General features: G+C 46.4%; 2 non-coding genes across 2 annotated transcripts; one reads left to right on the top strand and one right to left on the bottom strand.

Moving 5' to 3' along the window:
* The first annotated feature begins 3,630 nt into the window (after positions 1-3,630).
* trnar-ucu (transfer RNA arginine (anticodon UCU)) lies at positions 3,631-3,722 on the top strand. Its single transcript is given in 2 exon segments — positions 3,631-3,667; positions 3,687-3,722. It is a non-coding gene; the product is annotated as a tRNA-Arg (tRNA).
* A 2,363-nt stretch (positions 3,723-6,085) lies between these two features.
* Positions 6,086-6,167, bottom strand: trnas-cga (transfer RNA serine (anticodon CGA)). Its single transcript has one exon. It is a non-coding gene; the product is annotated as a tRNA-Ser (tRNA).
* Between the last annotated feature and the right edge of the window lie 3,261 nt (positions 6,168-9,428).

The raw sequence follows: 9,428 nt of genomic DNA, 5'->3' as shown, positions 1-9,428 counted from the left end.
AGTTCCTCTGCAGATATCCGGTTTTTGATTAATGACCAAAAGAGGCCTAAAACCTGAAAGAAAGCCTCTCTCACAGCCCTGTGAGCATGTCTCAAAGAGACGGTGCAGTCAATACCTGCAGAGTAGATAACAATGGAGAGAACTGTGAGGAATTTCACAGAGCAGAGTCGCAGGTGGACTGGGTGGTGAAGAAGCCATTCAGCATGCTCGGTTTTATTGGTCAGGATATTGAATATCGGAGTCGGGACGTCTTATTGAAGTTGTACAATACATTGGTAAGAGCACACATGAAATACTATGTTCAGTTCTAGTCACCCTATTATGGGAAGTATATTGGTAAACTAGAAAGAGTGCCGAAGAGATTTACGAGGATGCTACCAGGACTTGGTCCTCTGGGTTATAAGGAGAGACTGGACAGGCTTGGATTTTTTCCCTGGAGCGTCGGAGGCTTCGAGGTGAACTGATAGAGGTCTATAAAATAATGAGGAGCATAGATCAGGCAGATAGTCAACATATGTTCCCAAAGGTAGAGGAGCCTAAAGGGCATAGGTTTAAGGTGAGAGGGGAGAGATGCAAAAGAGACCAGAGAGGATTTGCTTTCACGCGGAGGGTGGTGAGCATCCGAAATGGGCTGCCAGAGGCAGTGTAGAATCGGTACAATGTTTTCCTTTAAAATACAGTGAGATATTTACATAGAACATAGAACATACAGCACAGAACAGGCCCTTCGGCCCACGATGTTGTGCCGAACCTTTGTCCTAGATTAATCATAGATTATCATTGAATTTACAGTGCAGAAGGAGGCCATTCGGCACTTTGAGTCTGCACCGGCTCCTGGAAAGAGCACCCTACCCAAACGCAACACCTCCACCCAACACCAAGGGCAATTTTGGACATTAAGGGCAATTTATCATTGGCCAATTCACCTAACCTGCACATCTTTGGACTGTGGGAGGAAACCGGAGCACCCGGAGGAAATCCACGCAGACACGGGGAGGACGTGCAGACTCCGCACAGACAGTGACCCAAGCCGGAATCGAACCTGGGACCCTGGAGCTGTGAAGCAATTGTGCTATCCACAATGCTACCATGCTGCCCCTAAGAACAAATAAATCTACACTATATAATTTTACCGTAATCCATGTACCTATCCAATAGCTGCTTGATGGTCCCTAATGTTTCCGACTCAACTACTTCCACAGGCAGTGATTCCATGCCCCCACTACTCTCTGGGTAAATAACCTACCTCTGATATCCCTCCTATATCTTCCACCTTTCACCTTAAATTTATGTCCCCTTGTAATGGTTTGTTCCACCCGGGGAAAATGTCTCTGACTGTCTACTCTATGTGTTCCCCTGATCATCCTATAAACCTCTATCAAGTCGCCCCTCATCCTTCTCCGTTCTAATGAGAAAAGGCCTAGCACCCTCAACCTTTCCTCGTAAGACCTACTCTCCATTCCAGGCAACATCCTGGTAAATCTTCTTTGCACCTTTTCCAAAGCTTCCACATTCTTCCTAAAATGAGGCGACCAGAACTGTACACAGTACTCCAAATGTGGCCTTACCAAAGCTTTGTACAGCTGCATCATCACCTCACGGCTCTTAAATTCAATCCCTCTGTTAATGAACGCGAGCACACCATAGGCCTTCTTCACAGCTCTATCCACTTGAGTGGCAACTTTCAAAGATGTATAAACATAGACCCCAAGATCTCTCTGCTCCTCCACATTGCCAAGAACTCTACCGTTAACCCTGTATTCCGCATTGATATTTGTCCTTCCAAAATGGACAACCTCACACTTTTCAGGGTTAAACTCCATCTGCCACTTCTCAGCCCAGCTCTGCATCCTATCTATGTCTCTTTGCAGCCGACAACAGCCCTCCTCACTATCCACAACTCCACCAATCTTCGTATCGTCTGCAAATTTACTGACCCACCCTTCAACTCCCTCATCCAAGTCATTAATGAAAATCACAAACAGCAGAGGACCCAGCGGTACGCCACTGGTAACTGGGATCCAGGCTGAATATTTGCCATCCACCAGCACTCTCTGACTTCTATCAGTTAGCCAGTTCGTTATCTAACTGGCCAAATTTCCCACTATCCCATGCCTCCTTACTTTCTGCATAAGCCTGCCATGGGGAACCTTATCAAATGCTAATTTGATCAAATCAAATTTACCTGGGCAGGGTGAATATAGAGGGACATGGATCAAATGTGGGCAAGTGGGACTAACTATTTGATAGAAACTGGGCAACATGGACAAGCTGGGCCGAAGGACCTGTTTCCATGCTGTAAACATCTATGACTCTGTGACTTTATGGAGGAAGTTTTCAATCACACAGATCAGGTCAAACGCAGTGACACCCTGCTGGGATTGATCTAAGCTACAGAGTGTGAGGATGTTTAGCTGAACAAACCAGAATGCTTGAAATATTTTACGAATCTGTGGTATCACTGACAAGAGAAATAGTTAACATTTCAGATCCTGACCCTTCATTGGAACGACCTGATTCTCTCTCCACAGAAGCTGCCGGATCAGCTGAATATTTGCAGCATTCTCTGTCTTTGTCTCGGGTTTGCAGCATCCGCAGTATTTTGCTGCTGGGCCAAAGGACAATGAGTTGCCTTTCCTGCTCTGAGGGTTATTGCAGGTCTCTCTGGCTGTGGGTGTCGCTGATTATCCATCTCTGGGATCTGTATTATTCAATAAGACTGCCGTTTGTGGAGGTTTTCTGAAATCCAGTCAGGGAGCTGGAGTTAAAATACACGGAGCCCTTACTCAATCTAAATGTAGGGCAGAACAGTCTCGAGGTGCTCAACGACCAGCCCAGTTTGTTTTTTTCCTGTGAATACAACAGGATATAAACAGAGACAGCTGCAAACACATGTTGCATTTCATTCATAAAGTAATCGAATCAGACAGCAGAGAAATGGCCCTTCAGCGCATCGCATCTGTGCCGGTCAGAAACAACCACCGAACCATTCTCATCCCATTTCCCAGCACTTGGATCATCGCCTCGTGTACCCTGGGATCGCAAATGCCCATCTAAACACTTCTTAGATATTATGAGGGGCTCTGCTCCACCAACCTTTCAGACAGCGAGTTCCAAACTCCCGCCTCCCCCCAGGGAAAGAGGTTTTCCAATAAACGGTTTCACAAAAAAAGCCTCTGCAGTCAGGAGCTGAAAAGGGAGAGATGACCCCTCTGTCATCTTGTACTCTGTGCCGCTATTAATAAAGTCATGACACTGTTTGCTTTATAAACGTCTCTTAGAGCCTGCCGTGTCACCTTCAATGATTTGGACACATGTCCCGCTGTTCTGCACTCTTTTTTGTAAATAGACAGTTTATTTTATATTGTCTACTTCTGTTCTTCCTACAAAAATAAATCGCCTCATTCCTTGTCTGCTACATGTCCTCCCTTTGCACCAACCTGGCTGTGTCCTTTCGGAGTTTTACTAGAATTTCTGTAGCGCTTTTCACAACCACAGGGCGGCCCAAAACATTCCCAGACAATGAAGTAGTTTTGAAATGTCGTCACTGTGCGAATTACTGAACTTTTGAACTGCCTGTTGGACAACTACAGAAATCCTCATATGGGGATGGGAGAGCGCTGCAGGTGTGGCTCTGTGGCGCAACGGATAGCGCGTTGGACTTCTAGTCGCTGTCGTGATGAGACATTCAAAGGTTGTGGGTTCGAGTCCCACCAGAGTCGGTTTTTAGGCAAGGTTTGAATAAATCAGCAACAGGTTTATCAATGTCTCCAGGTAAGTGAAACTGCCGCCCCGAACTTCCTTCTGAAAGGCGACTCCAGTCACTCTCCCCTTTCCCATCAGAGCAACGTCACAGAAGAAAACCCATTCTGGACTCAAATAAAATCTTTGAAAGCTGCTGACCAGAGTCAGTCTGTTCCCTCCTCATACAGATTGCAAACTGGGCAGATATATCAGCGGGCAGTTTGTTCCTCACAGGCAGCTCCAAACAAGGATGATGTGAATCGACACCACTGAATGCTAACACCAACACGTTTATCACAGCTGTGATGAACAGCTCATGTTGCAGCTTGAGATCAGACAGTGGAGGATTATCACAGGCGCTCTGTCAGACTGCATGGTCCTTCAGACAGGTTTCCGACTGGACACGTGGAATGAGCGGCCGTGTGAACATTAGTGGTTCGGGGGAGATTTCTCACTAGAGTTCCGGTTCCATTCCCAGACCTTTCTCTTTCCTTGTCCTCTTGTCATTTGCACTTTTCATTGTTCCATCAATGGCGGCCGCGTCTTCAGCTGTCTGAGCCTTGAGCTCTACAATTCATTCTAGAAAAATCTCCAGCTGTCTCTCCGCCGTCCAAGTGCAAAATGAATGAATGCAATTAGAAGCAACAAAAAAAAGGGACGGTGAATCGAAAGAAACCTGTTGGACTTAAACCTGGTGCTGTAAGACTTCTTACTGAGCCCACCCAAGTCCAACACCGGCATCCCCACATCATGGCTTACATTATGACGACTAATACAAAAACATGCAATTCGTGGCCATGAGGCGGTAGGTTCAAATCCCACCAGAGTCGGCTTTTGGGTGTCACCGTGGTTAACACTCAGGGACCCGGGGTCAATTCCAGCCTTGGGTTACAGTCTTGCACGTTCTTCCCGTGTCTGCGTGAGTTTCCTCCACTGTCCGAAGATGTCCAGTTTAGATGGATTGGCCATGTTAAATTGGCCCTTAGTGTCCAAACGTTTACGTGGGTATGGGCCGTAGGTTGTGTGCTCCTTGGGGTGATCAGTGCAGACTCGATGGGCCGAATGTCCTCCTTCTGCACAAGAAGTATTCTATGATTGCTTAAACAGGGTGAAGATGGCAGCCTCAGGACACAGAGACAAGGTAAGCTCTCAGGCCAGAGTAAGAGCCCTATGTAATGATTCATAACATTGGAAATAAACTGCATAAATACATTTATTGTGGACTGGTGCCATCTCCTGGCTGAACGGGAGGCGTTCGGCAAAGACACTTTCATTCATGAGCATTTTAAATTTGGACACTCCTCAAATACAATACACAAAATAATCTTCATTCGTGCGCTTCTTTCTTAAAATCGAGCTTCATTCTTTTTCAGTACAAATGTTTTTAGAACACATGAGTTCTCAGTTAGAAACAATAGTAAACAGCTGGGTTATCCGGGCCAGAAAAATGAGACAAGTACATTTCAGTTTACAAACTGTGTTATGGACACTCCTGGTACCTGGTGAAATTAGCACCTAGGTTACTTACAAAATGATGACTAATTAATAAAAGTGATGATTTAAGCAGGTTACAAACGGCAGCATCGGGACACAAGAACGTGTTGAGGTCTCAGGCCGCAGTAAGAGTCCTATGTAATGGTTCCGTACGGCCTGCCGAAACAGGCGCCGGAAAGTGGCTTTTCACAGTAACTTCACTGAAGCCGACTTGAGACAATAAGCGATTGTTGTTACACACAGAACATCAGAAATAAATAGCATCAATAAATGTATTGTGGACTGGTGCCATCTCCTGGCTGAACGGGAGCCGTGTGACACGGACACTTTCGGAACATTCTTAAATTGGAGTGAAATAACATAAACATTGTAAGAATGATTAAAAACAGTTTCTCAAGCAAATGCAAAGTGAAGATAAACAATAGTTGGGCCATGGTGAGTCAGCAGTGACGGTATATGGGGAGCATTGCTCCCTTCCCGGCTGTTGACAAGCCTTCAATTTGTTGCGCTGCTTTATTTAGAACTTTCAGTTCGGCTGGTCAGTTTCACAATAAGAGACATTAAAAATTCTGACATATGATAAATTATGGCAAAAGATGTGACAAAAATAAATTTCACATTGCTTTGTGAATTTTCACAATTCTGGTTCCTGATGAAGTTAATATGAACGTTACTGAAGTGGTGATCTTGTCCTGACAAATCAGAAAATTCAGAGCGAAAGCAGAATGAGAAACACAGCTTCAGGGCACAAGAAGATTCTTATGTAATGACATTTCAACAGAAAACATTGAATGATGAAAACAACACCGCATTTTTCGAACAAATGGCTCCAATATTGCCATTATTTCGCTGCGAGTAGGGTTCGAACCTACGCGGAGAACCCCCATTGGATTTCGAGTCCAACGCCTTAACCACTCGGCCATCGCAGCTTATATCTGTACTGCCAATTCGTTCTATAGAAAGCATTGTAAAACCAGACACGCGGGATTGCAGTAATGCGATGAACGGTGTCCCAGTATTTCGATGAGTAGGGATTGAATCTGCGTGGGAAAAAAAACATTAGATTTGGCGCCACGACTTCTCAGTATTGAGAATGTTGAGATGAACGAACTGTTTTGATAACAGGAACAGAAGGTTATGTCGCTGGACTGGGAATCCAGAGGCCTGAACTCACCTTTCGTGACAAGATTTAATAAATCTAGAATTGAAATTTAGTCTCAGTAATGGCGGAGAAAGGTTCTGCTTCAGACGGATCATATTTCCACAACTGGGAACACATTTACACAACAGGGAATGGTTTGACACAACCACGGTGAAGATCTGTCCCCGGCAGAGTCACGGTTCCAGGACAGAGAGAGAACAGTTAAAGAGCACAGAGCACGGTTACACAGCAGGATGCACAGTTACACAGCAGAGAGCTCAGTTACACAGCAGAGAGCTCTGTTACACAGCAGAGAGCACAGTTACACAGCAGAGAGCACAGTTACACAGCAGGGAGCACGGTTACACAGCAGGATGCACAGTTACACAGCAGAGAGCTCAGTTAGACAGCAGAGAGCTCAGTTAAACAGCCGGGAGCACAATTACACAGCAGAGAGCACAGTTACACAGCAGAGAGCACAGTTACACAGCAGAAAGCACAGTTACACAGCAGAGAGCACGGTTTCACAGCAGGGAGCACAGTTACACAGCAGGGAGCACGGTTACACAGCAGGGAGCACAAAAACAGAAAACACATTTTACTAAATAGTTAGTTTTTCTATCTCAATATCTTGCTGGTTTGCTCGGCACCTATTCTGTGTGTCATTGTGTGTTTGTGTCATTGTGTGTTTATATATTAACGATCTAGATAACGGGACTGAGGAGAGAGCACGGTTACACATCAGAGGGCACAGTTACACAGCAGGGAGCACAGTTACACAGCAGAGAGCACAGTTACACAGCAGAGAGCACAGTTACACAGCAGAGTGTGCAGTTACACATCAGGGTGCACAGTTACACAGCAGAGAGTGCAGTTACACATCAGGTAGCTCAATTGCACAGCAGAAAGCACGGTTAAACAGCAGAGAGCGCAGTTACACAGCAGAGAGCACGGTTACACAGCAGAGAGCACAGTTACACAGCAGAGAGCACAGTTACACAGCAGAGAGCACAGTTACACAGCAGAGTGTGCAGTTACACAACAGAGAGCACAGTTACACAGCAGAGAGCACAGTTACACAGCAGAGAGCACAGTTACACTGCATAGAGCGCAGTTACACAGCAGAGAGCACGGTTACACAGCAGAGAGCACAGTTACACAGCAGAGAGCACAGTTACACAGCAGAGAGCACAGTTACAAAGCAGAGAGCACAGTTACACAGCAGAGTGTGCAGTTACACAGCAGAGAGCACAGTTACACAGCAGAGAGCACAGTTACACAGCAGAGTGTGCAATTACACATCAGGGTGCACAGTTACACAGCAGAGAGTGCAGTTACACATCAGATAGCTCAATTGCACAGCAGAGAGCACAGTTACACAGCAGAGAGCACAGTTACACAGCAGAGAGTGCAGTTACACATCAGACAGCTCAATTGCACAGCAGAGAGCACAGTTACACAGCAGGGTGTGCAGTTCCACAGCAGAGTGTGCAGTTCCACAGCAGAGTGTGCAGTTACACAGCAGAGAGCACAGTTACACAGCAGAGAGCACAGTTACACAGCAGAGTGTGCAGTTACACAGCAAGGTGCATAGTTACAGAGCAGAGAGCACAGTTACACAGCTGAGAGCACAGTTACACAGCAGAGTGTGCAGTTACACAGCAGGGTGCTCAATTACTCAGCAGAGAGCACAGTTACACAGCAGGGAGCACAGTTACACAGCAGGGAGCACAGTTACACAGCAGAGTGTGCAGTTACACAGCAGAGTGTGCAGTTACACAGCAGAGAGCACAGTTACACAGCAGAAAGCACAGTTACACAGCAGAGAGCACGGTTTCACAGCAGGGAGCACAGTTACACAGCAGAGAGCTCAGTTACACAGCAGAAAGCTCAGTTACACAGCAGAAAGCACAGTTACACAGCAGAGAGCTCAGTTACACAGCAGAAAGCACAGTTACACAGCAGAGAGCTCAGTTACACAGCAGAGTGTGCAGTTACTCAGCAGAGAGTGCAGTTACACATCAGACAGCTCAATTGCACAGCAGAGAGCACAGTTACACAGCAGGGTGTGCAGTTCCACAGCAGAGTGTGCAGTTACAGAGCAGAGAGCACAGTTACACAGCAGAGTGTGCAGTTACACAGCAAGGTGCATAGTTACACAGCAGAGAGCACAGTTACACAGCTGAGAGCACAGTTACACAGCAGAGTGTGCAGTTACACAGCAGGGTGCTCAATTACACAGCAGAGAGCACAGTTACACAACAGGGAGCACAGTTACACAGCAGGGAGCACAGTTACACAGCAGAGTGTGCAGTTACACAGCAGAGTGTGAAGTTACACAGCAGAGATCACAGTTACACAGCAGGGAGCACAGTTACACAGCAGAGAGCACAGTTACACAGCAGAGTGTGCAGTTACACAGCAGAGAGCACGGTTACACAGCAGAGAGCACAGTTACACAGCCGGGAGCACAATTATACAGCAGAGAGCATAGTTACACAGCAGAGTGTGCACTTGCAGAGTGTGCACTTACACAGCAGGGATCACAGTAACACAGGAGAGAGCACGGTTACACATCAGAGGGCACAGTTACACAGCAGGGAGCACAGTTACACAGCAGAGAGCACAGTTACACAGCAGAGAGCACAGTTACACAGCAGAGTGTGCAGTTACACATCAGGGTGCGCAGTTACACAGCAGAGAGTGCAGTTACACATCAGGTAGCTCAATTGCACAGCAGAAAGCACGGTTAAACAGCAAATACCTCAGTTACACAGCAGAGAGCTCAGTTACACAGCAGAGAGCTCAGTTACACAGCAGAGAGCACAGTTACACAGCAGAGAGCACAGTTACACAGCATAAAGCACAGTTACACAGCAGAGAGCTCAGTTACACAGCAGAGAGCTCTGTTACACTGCGTAGAGCACAGTTACACAGCAGAGAGCACAGTTACACAGCAGAGAGCTCAGTTACACAGCAGAAAGCTCAGTTACACAGCAGAAAGCACAGTTACACAGCAGAGAGCGCAGTTACACAGCAGAAAGCACAG

This window comes from Scyliorhinus torazame, chromosome 24, assembly GCF_047496885.1.
Source record: "Scyliorhinus torazame isolate Kashiwa2021f chromosome 24, sScyTor2.1, whole genome shotgun sequence".
In the NCBI taxonomy this organism is placed as follows: Eukaryota; Metazoa; Chordata; class Chondrichthyes; order Carcharhiniformes; family Scyliorhinidae; genus Scyliorhinus; species Scyliorhinus torazame.
This window is presented reverse-complemented; position numbering and strand designations above follow the sequence as displayed.